Below are 19,008 nucleotides of genomic sequence, written 5' to 3' on the forward strand. Positions count from 1 at the left end.
GGAAAAGAAATGTGATGCAAGGCTCAGAAAATGATGATCGAGAAAAAGTCTTGTGACTTTTGTAGTTTTGTGCTTGGAAGATTGACACAGTTTCCAGAAAGCTAGAGTGGGTCATGGAAGCTTCTCATATCAAGTGAAGGAGGCAATGCCTCTGCAAATGTTCAGAGTACAAAGACATCATTCCTCACTTAATCTGTAGTAACAACCTTCTTCAAGCACCAGGTAAGAACAGATTGTAGAGGCTGTTATTTCTTCCTTACATGCTATCCTTAAACACTTCTCTGTAATTTTGCATAGATCAAAAAATCATATCTATTTCTACAAATTGGTTGGCTAGACTGTGACTAACTAATTTATTTGTATTTTTCTTTCTCAATATTACTTATTCACCAGTATGCTTATGTTTTTACACACAAATCTCCTGAGAATCTTATGTTGCTGCCTTTTATGTTCATTTAGAATTTAAGAACCAGGTAGTATGTCTAAACTACTTTAAGGATCTTATAAATATATCATATGTATTTTTTTCCAATTCTATGGAAAAGATTTCAACTGGGGGTAATTTTTCCCTCCAGGGAATATTTATTGATGTTTGGAAACAGTTTTGGTTGTCACAAATGATAGTTAGTACCGATATCTAAGGGTAGAGACAGGGATTTGGCTCAAATCCTACACGGCATAGCCAGCATCACCCCCCCACAACCCCCAACAAAGAATTATGAGTCCCAAATGTAAACAGTTCTTAACTATGAATCAGAGAATCTCAACATAAATTAATGATAATAATAACACCTAAATAAGCCAGTTACTGTAGAGAACAGGCAATCAGTAGCAATCCTATCTAAATTGCAGGCTGAGAATGACAAAAAAATACTTTTGGTCTAAGCTTCATATGGGACTCCCTGAAATAACTCTAGATGACCAATTTAAATTTATACATATTTAAGGTAATTTGTGAGGATTGCCACCATGATTTGAGATGTTCTGCCTTTCAGTCTGCAAATATATTTTTAGTACTATGAATAATGATTCTGAATTCATTCTTGGATTATTTCATTGCTTATTTATTAATCATTCATGCTAGGTACTAAGAACAGATTGTTTTACTCTGGCTGGTCTTTTTCAGGTTTACCAGAGAGACGGGTTAGCCTAATATCTCTCCTCTGGTCCCCGGTATTCCTGAATAAAATCTGACTACCATTTTCCACAACATTTGACTTTCAGGTGGCTTGCTTTGTTAGGGTGCAGGAAACCTGACTTGGTTTTGGTAACAAGACTTTGGCGAGCCTCAACCAGGAGCTGAATGTCCTGGAGTAACAGATTTTGGCAAGCCAAGCCAGGATTTTTGTTTGGGGGAAGCAGCCAGACTTGTTCCTGGTAACAAATTTTGGTGAGCCAAGCCAGGAGCTGAGTGCTCCCGGTGGCCTAGCCCCACAATGAATAGAGCAGTTGGCAGCAGGAGCAAGCTAGGGCTTACCTGTTCATGCCGTGGGAGTGAGGCTGGGTCCACCCATGGGTGCCAGCTGCCTGTGGTAGGGAAACCCCATGGATGGGATTTTTTGAGACTTCTTCTGATTTTGCAGCAGTGGTGTTAACCACCAATTCCCTGCCTTTTGTTTGGTGAAGGAAGGCAGCTCTAGTAAGGGATTGACAGGCTCTGAGCTGCTAAGTCTCACTGGGAGTTCTACACTATTTTTGTTGTTGTTGTTAAAGGTAACATTTTGGATGTGAGAAATGACTCGAGGATACCGAAGCCAGCATTTTGTTTGTTTATTTGGGAAAGCTCTGTCTGTTTGGTTTTGAATAACTAACTACGTTTGTACCATTTGATCATTAAAAATCCAATGACTAAAAAGAATTTTTATTTTTTGTGAGTTTCTCTTGGCAAGTTTGAGAAACAAACTATGATCTTGACAGCTATAATTGGCTAAGTCTCTGGAGAAAATTTGTCTATCTGTGCACACAGTTCTGCAAGAGTTAAGACAGAAACTTACTGTTTAAGAGAAACCTATTAAAAGAATCAAGGCCACTTGGATACTTTGTTTTTCTTATACAATTCACCCACTCCTAGCTATATGTAAATACTTGAGAATTTAACCCTAAAGTCATTTGAAACTGAAACTGAAGAAAAAAATTAGAAGAGTAAAAAAAACAGAAACTGAAGAAAAAAAAAAAGATTAGAAAGCTATTTTTTTTTTTTAAATCAGACTGCTATGACAAATGTCTTCAGAATTATCAGCGTACATTTTTGCCTGGGTTTACTGGTCAAAGAGGATTATATTCATCTCTTTTAGAGGTTTTTAAAATTTAAGTTATAAACCCAGCCTAAAACAGAATGATTTTTGATTATGCACTTTTTAGATAAATGAGGCTAATTTAATATTGTTGCTAGAAAGGAACAAGTAAGTAGGAGAAGAGAGATGTGAAGAAAGCTATGTGTAAGAAAGCTTCTTGTGTAGTGAACTTTTGTCCTAAAGGAAAATGATGGGTTATTTAGGAAAGAGGACTTATAGGACAGAACTGAAAGTCTAAAAGCATGTGGTGCAAATGTCTGAGTACATCTTAGTAATGGTTTGTGAAGGGGAAATTTATGAAATAATTTTGTGTGATTAAGTTGGCTATAATTAGAAGAGAATTATTTTGATATTACAAGACACTAATACAGAACTAAATTTCCCCTATCTTTGAACAAGGTTTTCTTGAAGAATTGATCTGTTCTTAGTAAAATTGCAAGATATTTTGATTTTTCTCTAAAGGCATCTTCAATTAGATTCATGGAAAGAACTGTAACAAGTACTCTTAAACACAGCTTTCAAATATCTTTAAGAACAAGAAGAAAAGTTTTTCAGATCTCTAATAAGAAATGTGATCAGTATATAAAACTGCTAATCAAGATCAAGCAAAGCAAAAATTAATTATATACAGTTAAATAACTAATGAACATAATGTTTTGCATTTCTCATTGTTGGTTCTTTACTTAAATGTTTTGTTTTCCAGATTTAAGGAAATTTTGTCACTTAAGCTATGTATAACTTACAGCAATTTGGTAAATTATACTTATATGAACAAAGATAGAAACATTTGCCTTTTCTCCCTATTTAATTTCTCCAAAATTTGGAAAGTGATTGTGAGTGTCCTTGCGATTTTTATGGCAATATTTGCATAAGTTCAATAAGATTTTGCTTTGTCTTTGTAATAGGATACAATTGGAAAACATCAGTTGTAGAATAGCATGTCTCTTTTAAGTGCCTGACCCCACTTTCTGTTGCTCTTTCTGTTGCCTTGATTTGGCCTAACTGCTGTTTCATCTTTCCCCCCAATGTGGGACATGACTACCTGGGAATAAGCTTTCCCAGGACCAAGGGATCAGTCTACCTGCGTATGAGCCTCCCCAGCACTGAGGGATCAATACAAAGAAAAGTAAGACTTTTTCAGTCATGCAATTGATCATCAATGGTTTCATGAGAAATGTTTTGATCAAAAAGAGGGAAATGATGTTTTATCTACACAAGCAGTTCTTTAAAAGTACTCATAGCCTTGAAGGTGGTGGGGGCATAATTTTGATGAGACATCCTGTTTCTAAACAAAGGATTCATGTAACTTGTTAAAAATCATTGATGTACCAATTAATGTATAGTCTGGTAATTCTGGGTAAGGTACCTGTTACCAATCAATTAATAAGACAATAAACAAATGTCCTTCATCCCTCCACCACTCCAGTCCAGTACCAAGAACTGTGCCCTCCATCATGTCAAATAGTTCCATTCCAAATTAACCCTTTCTTCAACCTGACTCAACTAGAAGCAGTAAGGTGAGTTGTTTCTGTTCCACAGAAATGGAAGGAACTATTGATAGTGTGGAAGATGTTGGAATGAGCAGGACTGAAGTCATGTTGGGACCCCAAATCCTATGGGCTCTAAAAGATTTTAAAAGGTCACTGTTTGTTTGTTTGTTTGTTTGTTTGTTTTTTATTAGCATGCATTTCTCTGAGTTCTTTTTTTTCCCAAGGTTATTTGTTATTTTCAACCTTGGTTAGGGGACAACATGACATTATTTATGTGAATGTAAAGTTGCTTTCCAGTCAGCCTGGGGTTGTAAACTTGCCACCAGTCACATATTACCCACACCCTGAGAAACCAAGGAAGACATCAATAAAGCTATGCTGACTCCACCTCGAGGCAAATCAAAATCCTCCAGGACCCTAAGATAACAGCAAGGATGGGAACAGAAACCAGATGGAGGCTTGGCAAGACCTGCACTTGGCTCCTTGTATGGAACCCCCACAGCTCATATCCATCTCCCTTCTGTTTTTCATTTCCCACATTCCATTCCTTCAATCTCATCTTTGAAAACCCATCAGTAAATTTGAGTCTTTGAAATGGTTTTAGTCTGGCCAAGGTCCTTCAGGTTTACTGGAGAAATGGGTTAGCCTAACATCTCTGCTCAAGTCACTGGTCTTCCATAAATGCTGACTTCCATTTTCACCAACACTTGACTTTGGGAGTGTTTGGTTTTTTGCGGGGGCAGGAAGCTGGACCTGGGTTCAGTAACAAAATTTTGGTGAGCCTAAGCCAGGAGCTAAATGACCTGGGGTAACAGATTTTGGCAAAGCAAGCCAGGGTTTTTATTTGGGCCAGGTGGCTGGCCTTGGTCTTGCTAACATATTCAGGGAGCAAGGCATTGAATGCATACTACAGTAATTTTAGTTACAATTTGGGTTAATGCTATGAAGAAAAAAATCCAGGGAGTTAAGGAAATATATAATGAAGTATAAACTTAGGGTAGACTAAGAAAGTGGCATCTGAAGACACTTGAATGGTAACTAGGGTGTGGTGGGTAGGAAGTTCAAGCAACTGAGAAATGCCGTTGAATTAGGAGGGAGCAAGAAACAAAAGTGGAGTGAGGTAAGAGGGGCCAGAGCATTCAGAGTTTCATGGGCCTCAAAAAGTCTTTTAATCTTAAGGACAGTTTGTTAACTGTTTACTATTTTTTTCTAATTATTTTGGTATATATATTTTTTATTTCTACAAGATAATCATCCTTTACAGATATAAATATATCAACAGTTTTATTTTCTACTTTTCAATCCTATAATTTTCTTTTCTTCTTTCCTCTCCTACCATTCCTCCCCCACCATTTCAATAAATTGTAAAAGGTAAGACTTCCAGTACAGTACCCAGTGAAAGCAGTAATAGTTAATGCCATTGTTCTTATATCTGCTTCTACACATCTAAGAATTTCCCATGTACAATGGCATTGGATGTTTTTCTTCTAAGCATATACTTTCTCAGATTAAAAAAAAACTTTTATTCATAGTTTACTAAATGTTCTTATTGTGACATTATGTTGCATTGCTTTAGACTGGCTTTAAAATCTAGAAAATGATCAATGTATATTTGAGATTAATGTGTTTCATAACATTGAATTTTGTGTCTGCTTATCATCTTAATCTTGTTAACTAGGTAGTTCAATTACCTGATGTCCTTGCTGAATTTTTTATGTTCTTGCATTACCCATAATTGAGATATATATTCATTATCTAAAACAATGGTAGATTTGTCAATGTATCTCCATTTTTGTTTCAATTTTTTGCTTTTAATTTTGAGGATATTTGTCAGGCTAGAATGCTTAGAATTGATATACCTTATTGAACTGAACATTTTTATTCTGTAATGTCCCTCTAAAACAAACTAAACTTTTTTATTTAATGGTTTGCCTGGGAGAAAACCAGAAATATTAATTTTGTTTCACTTAGAATTTTCTGTTCTCTTATTTTCAAACTTCCCTTATCATAATAATTTAGTGTGTCTTCTAAACAATAGATTGTCATTTCTTCTTTTTGAAGAAATGAAAAAATACATTTTTAACTGGTAATTTTAATCCATTTTATTCATTTTAGTTATTGACATATTTGGAATCATTTTGCCACTTTAATTTTTAAGGTTACTTTCTTCTATATAATTTGTGGTTTTTTAAAAAGATAACTGTATCATTCCCCCAACCAAGATAAGCACAATTTTATGTCTATTCCCTTTTCACCAAAACCCATTATACTCTTATTGTCAAAAATATAAATTTTAATTCATATGTATATATGCACATTCATTTTTTGCTTTGATCTTTGGTTATCTTTTTTCTCTGCAATAAGCTTTATCAAGGCATTCAGTCATTCTTGCTTTCCATATTTTCTGCATCCTCTGAATTTATTTGTTCAATAGCACAATAAGTGCTATTGAAATATGTCATTTTGTGGCAACCTTTGAACCTAGTATACTTGAGAAACATATTAATTATGCCCTCAGTTTGAATGATAAGTATGCCATACTGAAGTGTTTAAATTCCATTTTGAAATAAGGAGATCTATTGAGAAGAAAAGATTTTCCAAGATTCGTACATGAAATATATTTGCATGGCTGGCTTCATGATATTAGCTTTATTGACAGGACTGTATCTTCTGGGTAAAAGAAGCAGCAGGACTGCCCAAGTGTAGCACTGAGAAGCAAGTGCGCCATAATGAAGAGTTTAAAATAAATAGGAGCTTCATTTGAATGTTCGGTTATGACAACAGATCAGCTGGTGGCATTACAGACAGTCTGCAGGCAGGAAGAGGCAGTGACTAAGAGATTAAAACAATTTCCATAGAAAGGAGGCTTTATTGTTGGTGTGGAGCATAAATAACAGGAGACTAAAGTAAAAACACTGTAAAGAAAATGTCTAGCCAATTATTTCAGTTATCCCTAACCTATCCCTCAACAAATTATTTTCTAATGTAGACCCATTATCTCTAAGCCAGAAAGCCATACTTAACTGAACCAATAAATGAATATTATTCTCATAAAAAAATTATTTCACTTTGAAAGTACATCTCAATGTTAAATACACATATACTTTAAAAAAAATTTTACTGTATTTTGTCAATAGACAATGTGGTTGATTATTGTGGCCCATTACCAAAACCTCCCTCCCTCCTTCCTCTCCCCCCTCCCTCCCAACAATCTCCTTTCTGTTTACACATATACTTTAAATTTTACAATTTCAACTTTGGGAGATTTTGCCTATAGAAACATTCACTAAAACACCTAAGAAGAAAGATGAATATTACTTCATTATTTTCAATTACAAATAGGAAAAAAAATAGAATATATTTAGTGATAATGTAATAGTTTTATTAAATGTGATACAGAATATTTAGCCATTTATAAAAGTGAAGACGTTCCACATATATTGACACAGAAAGGTGCTCATAATGTCTTTGCATTTTTTAGAAAGATTTTCAAATTAAAGTAATATATGCATATGATAAGAAAACTTTAACTACAGAAGAATACAAAGTTAAATATAATAATAGACTGATATAATTTAAGCTCAACATGGTGCTTTACAAAGCGTTAATTTTCAATGAGAAATATTAAGATGGACCATATAATGAAACATCCCAGTGATGCAAGGATGGTTCAAAATATATGTCAATAAATGTGATACATTGCATCAACAAAATCAAGAACAAAAACTATATAATCATCTAAACAGATGCAGAAAAAGCATTTGACAAAATTCAACATCACTTTATGATAAAGACTCTCAGCAAATTAGGAATAGAAGGAAAGTATCTCAGCACAATAAAAGCATTTACGACAAAACCCACCACCAATATCATTCTGAATGGGAAAAAGCTGAAAGCTTCTCCCTTAAAAACAGGAGCAAGACAAGGATGTCTACTCTCACCACTCCTATTTATTATAGTATTGGAAGTAATTGCCAGAGGAATAAGTCAAGAGAAATAAAGTGCATCCAGGCTGGAAAAGACAAAGTCAAACTGTCCCTATTTGCAGATGGCATGATCCTATCTACACAAAACACCTCAAGACACTACAAAAAACAAAACAAAAACAAATAAACAAACAAACTAACAACTCTTAGAGCTCATAAGCAATTTTAGTAAAGTTGCAGGAAACAAAATTAACTTGCAATAATCAGTAGCGTTCTTATACTCCAATAACAAATTACAATAAGAAGAAATGAAGAAAGCAAGCCCATTTACAATGGTCACCAAAAAAAAAAAAAAAAAAAGAAAGAAAAAAGAAAAAAAGAAAAAGAAAAGAAATACCTAGGAATCAATTTAACCAAGGAGGAAAAAGATCTGTAGAACAAGAACTGCAAATCACTGCTGAAAGACATTAAAGAGGACACAAAAAGATGGAAAGACATTCCATGCTCTTATATTGGAAGAATTAGCATTGTGAAAATGCTCCTACTACCCAAAGCAATCTATAGAGTCATGTGCAATCCCCATCAAAATGCCAATGACATTCTTCGCAGAAATGGAAAAAATAATCCTAACATTTATATGGAATGGCAAAAAAACCCAAATAGCCAAAGCAATCTTGAGCAATAAATAAATAAAACCAGAGATATAACAATACTTGACTTCAAATTATATTACAGAGCTACTGCAACCAAAGCAATATGGTACTGGCATGAAAATAGACACTCAGACCAGTGGAACAGAATAGAGAACCCAGAAATCAACCCACCTACTTAAAGCCAACTAATCTTTGACAAAGGCAAGAACATACACTGGGGAGAAGACTGCCTCTTTGATAAATGGTGTTGGGAAAACTGGACATCCATATGTGGAGAATCAAACTAGACCCATACTGATGGAGTTGGGATGTGTTGTCCCCTCCAAAACTCATGTGGAAATTTGATCCCCTATGTGGCAGTGTTGGATACTGATTGAGTCATGGGGGCCAATCCCTCATGAATGGATTAATGCTCTACCTGGTGGTGGTGGGCTTGAGTGATTTCTCACTCTATTAGTTCCTAAGAGAGATGATTGTTTAAAAAGACCCTGGCACCTCCTCTCTCTCTCTCGCTTCCTCTAGCCATGTGATCTTCCTGTACCAGCTGGCTGACTGCTGCTTTCTGCCATGAGCAGAAGCAGCCTGAGGCCCATGTCAGATGCAGCTGTCCCAGAATCCTAAGCTAAATAAACCTCTTTTCCTTATAAGTCACTCAGTCTCAGGTATTTCTGTTATAGCAACACAAATGGACTGATACACATACCTCTTGCCATACACCAAAATAAACTCAAAATGAATTGAAGACTTAAATATAAGATTTGAAACTATAAAATTCCTAAAAGAAAACATAGTGGAAACACTTCAGGAAGTAGGACTGGGCTAAGGTTTTATGAATAAAACCCTGAAAGCACAGGCAACAACAACAAAATAAACCAATGGGATTATATCAAACTAAAAATCTTCTACACAGCAAAAGAAACAAAAGAGTGAGAAAACAATGTACAGAATGGGAGAAAATATTTACAAACTATGGATCTGACAAAGGATTAATATCCAGAGTATATAAGCAACTAAAACAACTTAACAGTAAAATAGCAAGTAACCCTATTTAAAAATGGGCAAAGGAGCTAAATAGGCATTTCTCAAAGGAATATACATAAATGACCAACAGACACATGAAAAAATAACATCTCTAAGCATCAGGGAAATGCAAATCAAAACCACATTGAGATATCATCTCAACCCAGTTAGAGTGGTTATTATCAAAAAGACAGAGAATAACAAGTGGTGGCCAAGATGCAGAGAAAGGTGAAACTGCTACACTGTTGATGCAACTGTAAATTAGTACAGCCATTATGGAAAACAGTATGGAGTTTCCTCAAACAACTATCGATAGAACTGACATAGGATCCAGCAACCCCACTGCTGGGTATATACTCAAAGGAATGAAAATCATCATGTCCATGGAATATCTGCACCCCCATGTTTATCGCAGCTCTATACAATATCCAAGAGTTGGAACCAGTCTAAATGTCCATTGACGGATGACTGGATGAGGAAAACGTAGTATATATACACACAATGGAATACTACTATGCCATAAAAAATAGTGAAATTCTGCCATTCGCAGCAAAATGTTTGAATTTAGAGAAAATTATTTTGAGCCAAATAAGCTAGGTACATAAAGAGAAATACCGTATGTCCTCACTCATAAGTGAGAAATTAAAAGTAAAAATAAAAATAAAAACAAAAAAAGAAAGGAAGAAAGATACAACCACCATAATAATTTGCTGAACTTTCAAAAGGAGATAACTGAACTAAGGCCACCAGAGGTGGGAAATTGGGAGAGGGGTTAGTGAGAAGTTAGTAAAGGGTCACAAAAAATGATTACTACATTGTGTCCTGATCTGCACATCACATATTGCACACAGGTATGGATTTTCAATACTTTACCCCATAGATATGTACAATCAATTATGATTCAATAAAAAAAATGAAAAAAATCAGAAACTCAAAATGGAGTTCTTACATAAAATGTGTGCTAAGGTTCTGATTCCATTCCTCTAGCATGCTGACAAGAAAATAAATAAGTGACTAACAGTGGCTCTGTTAAGCATGGGAAAGTCAGTTCAGTGACGGCGGTCACTGAAAACTGGTGCTTCTTTTGTGCATGCGCTTGAGATTGAAATTTTGGGGGTAGCATATATCAAGGATGAAGTCATCCTCATGAAATGTGTGCTCTGGTACATAAAATTGTCAAATACCAGATTGCCTTAGCAGAATGCAGCTTCAGAAAATGTGTTCTTACATCAAAGACCCAGAAAGAGATCAAATATAAACTCAGAAACATCCTTATTCAAATTTCATTGTAACTTTGGAACTCTTTTCAATAGCAAGAAAATATGCACTATTCAAAAAAAGAAAAATATTCTCCACCTCTATCCATGTTAAAGGCTGGATAGTATTCCTTGTGTGTATAAACCACATTTTCTTTATCCATTTATCCATTGATGGACACTGTGGTCTCTTCCATAACTTGGCTCTTTCAAATAGAGCCACAAAATGAACGCATCCATTAAAAATACTGATTTCAAATTCCTTTGGTAAATACACAGAAGTGAGATTTCCAGATCATATAGTCATTCTCAGTTAGACAGAAAGAGTAAGTTTTTTGGGGTTTGTTTTGAGATCTATTGCATAGCCTGGCGAACATAGTTAACAATAGTTAATAATATACTGTAATAATAATGTACTTCCAAATTGTTAAGAGAGCACACTTTAAATGTTCTTACTATAGAAAATAAGTATTTGAATTGATAAATATGTTAATTAGCTTGATTTAATTATTATTCATTGTGTTAATAACTCATAACATCATTTTGTACCCTATGATTATATATAATTATGAATTGTCAATTTACAATAAAATGTTTTTAAAATCTTATTATTTTGAATTTTTTTTTGTATTTTTGTTTATTAGGCTATAAATCTCTTACACTGCAGGTAGCAATGCATAAAAGGAGTTCACATTGCTTTAAATAATTTAAAATATCAGTTGCTATCTTTTTTATTATTACTGTTAGAGGCAAAATTCTCATAGCCTCGCTCCTTTGTGTTTGAGGTGTTGCATGTAATAATTAAAGGCACAGAAAATATATGGAGGAAAGGAAGAGGTGGTCACTCTTGATATTGGTTATCATTGTATTAGTTTTTTAGGGCTTCTATAACAAATTACCACAAACTTGGTAGCTTAATCCAAGTTATTCTTTGACAGAACCTGAGGATAGATGTTTGAAATCAGTGTCAGCTAAGTCACACTTTCTCACAAGTCTCCAGGGGGATAAACACTTTTTCCTAGTCTCTTCCAACTTCTGATGACTCCTGGTGTTGCTTAACTTGTGGCAACATAACTCCAATATCTGTCTCCTTCTTTAAATGACTTTTTTTCCTGTGTCTCACTCTCAAATATTCCTCTTCTTTTTTTTACAAAGGGATCAGTCACTGGATTTACGACCTACCCTTAACTCACATAATCTCATCTCTAGAGCCTCAACTTATTACATTTGCAAAGACCAAATTTTCAAATAAGGTCACATTGGGAGGTACCAGGCATTGGGACTTGGACATACCTTATTGGGGACACAATTCAAGCTACTAGATCATTTAACAAATAAAAGAAAGTTTTTCTAAAATCCAGAAAATTCAGTCTTTGCTTACAAAGTTTTTCTTCTGCCCTGTATGTATATCACACATACCAGGGAGAGAAATTTTTGAAGCAAAGTTTCAAATTTCAAGTTGTCCCATAAACTTCTTTAGGTTTCTTTTCTAGATCTAGAATGACCAGGTCCATAATATGTAAGAATTTTACATAGGCAAATTAGTAAGAATTTTAATGCATATTTGCAAAAATCCTCCAATAACATCATATAAAACACATCAGTAGTATGGAAGAGTACACATTTCATAATCAGCAATATTTTATATCATCATCTCTTAATATTGACCAATTTAAAATTTTATAATTGTAGTTCACTTATTGCTTTCTCGAGGAAACAAATAGCTTTTCATTAATATCATGGATGTTCATAATCTTCAGTAATAGTAAATATGTTAAAATTTAAATAATCAGAATTTTGTATTATAAACATATACATGCAACATTTATTGACTTTCTTAAATCATTTTTGTTGATTATTAAATGCCATATAAAATTGTAACTAATGACACCTAAATAGCTATTAATGTGACTTATATGAGAGATATGTATCTGTATCTGTTAATATATTCTTACAAAAATAGCTTTTTCCCCCCCAGGAGTTTTATTCTTATTACCAAAAAATCGTAAGATATAGAGAGATGATAAATTTTTTAAAAAGAGAGTCAAGAAGTTATTACATTGAAATGAACAAAAAGGAGTTTAGCCATTGTGATATTTTTCTCTACATGTTTTTGTCTGTGTCTATGCATATTTATAATTTTAAAATATTTCCAAAATTAACTAATATTTACAGTTTTGTAAAACTATCTATTTAAAATTTTCATTAATTTAGGTGTTTCAAAGTAATATCCTATTGTTCAAAATATTCAGTTAATTACTTGTTGGTAACTCATTTAGACATAACTTTTTTTTTTTTTTTTTTTTTTAAAGATGACCGGTAAGAGGATCTTAACCCTAGACTTGGTGTTGTCAGCACCACGCCCTCCCAAGTGAGCCACAGGCTGGCCCTAGATATAAAAATGTTAAACAAAGGAAGCCTATTTCTAAAATAACTTATGAAGCCTGATACTGCTAAACATTCTTTATTCAAATAAGTCATTATTTAAGTCCAGGTATCTTTTTGACCAATTTGAATTTGATCAAATTGATTTCAACAAAATTATGTGCTTTTTGTTGGAACCAGCCCAAATGTCCATCATCAGAGGAGTGGATACGGAAAATGTGGTACATCTACACAATGGAATACTACTCAGCTATAAAAACGAATGAAATACTGCCATTTGCAACCACATGGATGGACCTCGAGAGAATTATATTAAGTGAAACAAGTCAGGCACAGAAAGAGAAATACCACATGTTCTCACTGATTAGTGGGAGCTAAAAATTAATATATAAATTCACACACACACACACACACACACACACACACAAAACCGGGGCGGGGAGGAAGAAGATATAACAACCACAATTACTTGAAGTTGTTACGACAAGCAAACAGAAAGGACAGTGTTGGGGGGGGGAGGGAGAAGGGAGGGAGGTTTTGGTGATGGGGAGCAATAATCAGCCAAAATGTATATCGACAAAGTAAAATTTAAAAAAAAAATTATGTGCTTTTTTTTCCTTTTTTTTCTCCTACTCACTGCCTATTTCGTCTCCCTAAATTTAAAATTAAATCAGCCAGGAGTACCAGATATTTGAGCCCTACTCTTTCACTCTTTTTCTCAAACCACCCACAATAATCACTGACATGTTAATCTTTGATTCTAAAGACTGTAGACATTGATCAGGAACGAAGGGATTTAAATTGCCATGATGAAATGCAGATGATATAAAATCCTAGATCACAGTGAAGAAAGAGCAGAAATTATGAAAGAAGGGAAGGATGTGTATTCAAATGTCATATTAAAATATTGTCAGATGTTGAGGCTGGAATGAGAGTACGGGGAAGGATCCCAGAAACTCAGACATGAATTTGTCCTGTGGGTGTATAAAAACCAGTGCCCAGAAAAACCAGCACTAGGGATGGGCGTTTGAAGTGGGTTATTCATGGAAATTAGTAAGAGAGTTAATCCAATTAATGGTGAAGGTATATCCTTCCGCTCTTCAGGTATTGACTGGATACTCCAAAAACCTAATCAGGGTGAGCCTTTAGGTAGCCTAATATAAAAGAGTTCTAAATGCAAGGTTTGTTCTCTTCAGAGGCCCTTGAATTTGGTTGAACTGTGGAAACCTGAGAAAGTTACAGCTGCCGTCCAGACAGCCCAGAGTACGTAGAACTCCTGTCAATTGGGTAGATTTTCTTGCAAGCACTGATCAGAACAATTATACATAGTTCAGGCGAGTACAGAATTCTGAGAAGAAGAATTCATGTGTCTTTCCCTTAATTTTTTTTAACCAAACTGTCAGAAGCCTAGTTAATAAAAATCATGTAATTGTTTTCAGTTTACTCTTGAGCTATAGAATTTTGGTCTCTATCATTGTTTTGAAATTAATGATTTTTTTCCCCTTTATTTTACGTTCCTCGTATATACAAATTGTGAAATTCTGGAGGGGAAGGCCTAGCTATCTGTGGTTTTATTTTTGGCATGGGGCCTAAAATTAATTGTAAAATATTGTAGAATGTGAAAGGTGCTCTCATTTAGAACTTCAGGCTTCATTCTTGGTCTTTAAAGTGCCCAGTAACGATCCAGAAATTATTGATAGATGTGGAAAGGTGGCATTGCGGACCACACTTATGTACCAGAATTGAGAGGATTTTCTGCTGAATGATTCCTACACTGGTCTAGAAGTAGTAATCCTGATAACCTACTGTCATTTATTTTAAAAACACAATATATTAGACTTCCAAATGTGAATGACCTTTGAAAAGTACGTCTGACATGATTGTGGAGTATGTTGATCTGTTCTCAACAATGGTTACCCTTTACATTAAGGTTATTTAAATGCAAGAGTATTGAAAAAAAGGTTGTGTTCTAACCAAGATTGATGCAATACTAATCCATTATTTTGTACCAGGGTAGATGTGGTGAGGTTTTTAAATAAAATAAAATAAAGTATTGAAAGTGACTAGTTTGGGGCTGACCGGTTAGTTCAGTTGATTAGAGAGTGGTGTTGATAACACGAGGGCCCAGATTTCAATCCCTGTACTGCTCTGTCACCGTAATAAAATAATAATAATAGTAATAAAAAGTAACTCATTTTGCTCACTAATTTTGGTGAATGGTTTTTGGTTTTTTTTAAATTTTGGGGGTGTCTAATTTTAGACTGTCTGTGTATAGTCATTTTTCTCACATTCTGCCCACAGGTAATAAGAAGAGTATGTCTATGTATAAGTGCAGAAGACAAAATGCATGAAACACAGAGAACGGTTTCCTCCTGTCATCTCACACAGCACCTGCATATTTCTCCACAATGGTGATTTTTGGTTGATATTTTATTTGTTGGTGTATGTGAGCTTCTGATGAGAGAGAGATTGTTTTCTTCATCTTCACATGCCTGACAAAACAGTCCCAATTATACTGTATATAATTCTAAATAATATACTTGTTCTGATATTTCTTAATACAGAAAATTGTTTATTGTCTTTAAAAGGAGTGAGGAATTTAGTTATTTAACTCCTTAAACTCTCTCTCTCTCACACACACACACACACACACACACACACTGTTTTCCTTTCTCTTATTTTCCCAAAACACTTACATCATGAGTTTTGGTTTAATTATTCTATCAATTATTGTTTCTCTGTAAAATGAAATCACAGCTAAGCCATAAGATGTACTGTTATTATATTTCTTTTTTATTAATTTTTCCAATTTTCGCTAAACCTGCCACCTCATCCTCAAACTCTCTGTACTAAAAATCTCTTCTCAGGATTTACATGCCCACCAGCTGATCCCTCCTGTTCATCTAGAGGTTGTTTTTTCCCTTTCAGGTTTGTGAGTGGAAACAGCTTCCCCCTATTTTTAGACTTGAGAGCCTTACCTTGATGGTTCTCCTAACCTTGGTGACAGCATTATTAGTAGTCCCTTCATTACATTATCTTGAACCACCTGAGTCTGTTTTCTGATTTTTTCTAACTCATAATTTTACAATCTCCTGTTGTTAATCAAATTTCTCACTTTTGTATTTCTAATATTATTTTGAAGTTTTTATTTTTGTTATGGTATTTTTAATTTACAAAATCTATTTTGCTCTCTGAATGTTCTTTTAAACAGTCTTCTGTTATTATTATTATTATTATTTTTAAACTATTCTACAACTTTGGAAAGTTATATAAATTCTTAGATTTTCTATTTTCATCATCTCTGTAATAGAATAATAGTAGTAAACCCACTTCATGGAATTGTGAGGAGAAAAATGAGATAGTAATTGTAAAACACTTGTGTATTATTTACATAGGGCTGCAATAATGAATTATCACAAATTGAGTAGCCTACAAGAGTAATTTATTCTTTCACAGTTCTGAAGGCCGGAAGTTGAAAAGCAAGGGTTAGCAGGGTTGGTTCCCTCTGGAGGCTCCGAGGGAAACTCCAGCCAGTGCCTCTCTCCTGCTTCAGGTGGCTGCTGCCAACCTGTGCCTTTCATTGTCTTGTGGCGGCATAACTCCACTGTGCCTCTGTTTCCACATGGTCTTCTCTGTGCCTTTGTCTCAAACCTTCCTCTTCTTTCTCTTATAAAAACACGAGGTATTGGATATAGGTCCCATTAAATCAAGAATGATTTCATCTGGAAATCATCAAGTTAATTACATCTGCAAAAACCCTATTTCTAAAAGGTCACATTCTCAGGTATCAGGGTTGGGACTTAGACATACACTTTAGGGAGACACTAGTCAACTGAGGAAAATTTGGAAAAATGCCTGGCTCGTAAAAGAGCCACATAACAAAAACATAACTCTATTTTCATTTCCATTGCTCTATACACATCATCATAACTTTTAGAATTGGAAAAATAGCAATTCTTCTTTTTTAGATTCATATTTCAAATATTATGCATCTGTTTTCCAATGTCAATTTATATAATTTACCTTTTTTTTGAGTTAGAATACATCTTATATTTATTTATTTATTATTTTTGGTAATCCTCGCTTAAAAATACTGCTGTTGGAGGTTTATGACAATTTCTTTTATCTAAATTATTTGAAAGTAAGTTGTGACCATAAATACAATGTATGGAATTATTTATTCATTCCTTTTTCTACTTTTTTATATGAATGTTACTTTTACTTATTACTGTCTTTCTGTTCTGTTAGTTTGTTTTTACTTTTAGTTTTCTGACATTGATGAAATAGGACTTTTTCTGATATTTGAAATTAATAAGTCAATAATTTTTAGTTTACTTTCATTTTGATCCTCCACTCTTGATTTATTTCAATTTTTTTTGCAAGACTTAATTATTTTTATTTATGTCTTCATTCATTAAGAAGAATTTTCCAAAAACATTTTTTACATTATGGGCTATGACTTATCCCCTATTCTATCTCAGATACGAACTTTAATTATTCTTTTAATTTTTTAGAATTTTTTTTAAGTAATAAAAAATTACTAATTCCTGGGATGGTGGTTATAGCTTCCCAACCTTGCAGGAGAGAACAACACTGAAGGAAATCACTGAGAGATCACACACGGTCCCAACATCCCCTGCCACTACAGAAGGAGGAAAGTCATTCCCCTGAAAAAGAGTTGCTCTCCAGTCTTCCTTAATCCAAGAGGAGTTGGGAGGAGGAGTACACAGGGGACCATCACATGATAATGGGGCCGTGGTGGGTGTATGCTGGACCCTTAGCTGGCTCTTCAAACAGTGGAGAAGAAACAGATCCACATCTTGTCTGGGGGTGGAGTTCTGGTTGCCAGGCTCATTTCTTACCCTTGATGAGGCTGTCACCTCCCCAGGTGAAACTTTCATCCTGTGAGTTCAGCATGACCTTGTCAGCAGTGAGATAGGTGTGATTCTGTGATGTGGCGATCGTCTTGGAGATGTTCTGGGCTGTCTGGATCTTAAGAAGATCGATGTAGCCAGTGTTCTTGCTCAGTGCTTCTCCAAGCATTTTGGCGGCCTCAGCCTCTCCCTCGGCCTGCACGATCTTCTGCTGCTGTTCTTGCTTTGCTTTTTCTACAAAGAACTGGGCCCACCGGGCCTCCTGCTGGGCCACGTGTTTGGCTTCTACAACAGCTGTGTACTCTCGGCTAAAGCCTAGCTCGGTGATGGCTACATCATCCAGGGTAAGGCTGAAGTCCTTGGCCCTCTCGGTCAGCTCCCATAGGATCAACAGGGATACCTGGGCACGTTGGGTGATCAGCTGTGAGGCATTGAACTTGGCCACCACACTCTTGAGCATTTCATTGACAATGGACAGCAACGCTCGCTCCTGGTAGTCTAGCCCTGAGCGCTGGTACATGCTGGGAAGCTCCTGGACATTGAGCCCAGACAGCATTTGCAGAGAGATGTTCACCATCTGCAGGTCTTTGGAGCCTGTAGGGGAGGAGATTTTCCTGGGTCTGGCTCGAATGTCCTAGATAATGGGGTACTAGAACCAGGAAATCCTAAAGTGAAGGCCCTCGGCCAGGATGGTGTCCTGCTGCAAGCACCAATCCCATTAAAGATGGCTCTGTGCCCGCCTTTCGTGGTGAACACGGATTCGCGGTCACTACAGACCGCGGCGCCTGCCCATGCCCCGGGACCCGGTGGGCAGCCATCCCTGTAAGTCCTTCACGGTCTGGGCCATGTCTGATCCTGAGGCGGCCGCACAGCGCCAGAGGTCAGGAGCAGGGTGTCGGCCGGCCTCTGCACCACTCCAGGTTACGGATCTCACATTTCACACGAGGGTTCGGCCAGTGGTGCTCGCGGGAGCTCTTTTAGAATATTTTAATCTATTATTTTCAGACACATGCATTAGTTATGTGATATTATTGTAATTAGGATCTTCAATCTTCCAGTAAATTTTTAGACGGCGTTCAAAACCTTTTAGACTCACTGAGAATTAAAAAT

General features: G+C 35.4%; 1 pseudogene; it reads right to left on the reverse strand.

Annotated features, from left to right (window-relative positions):
* Positions 1-17,854: 17,854 nt before the first annotated feature.
* Positions 17,855-18,745, reverse strand: LOC134377030 (prohibitin-2-like; annotated as a pseudogene).
* Between the last annotated feature and the right edge of the window lie 263 nt (positions 18,746-19,008).

This window comes from Cynocephalus volans, chromosome 4, assembly GCF_027409185.1.
Source record: "Cynocephalus volans isolate mCynVol1 chromosome 4, mCynVol1.pri, whole genome shotgun sequence".
NCBI classification, from domain to species: domain Eukaryota; kingdom Metazoa; phylum Chordata; class Mammalia; order Dermoptera; family Cynocephalidae; genus Cynocephalus; species Cynocephalus volans.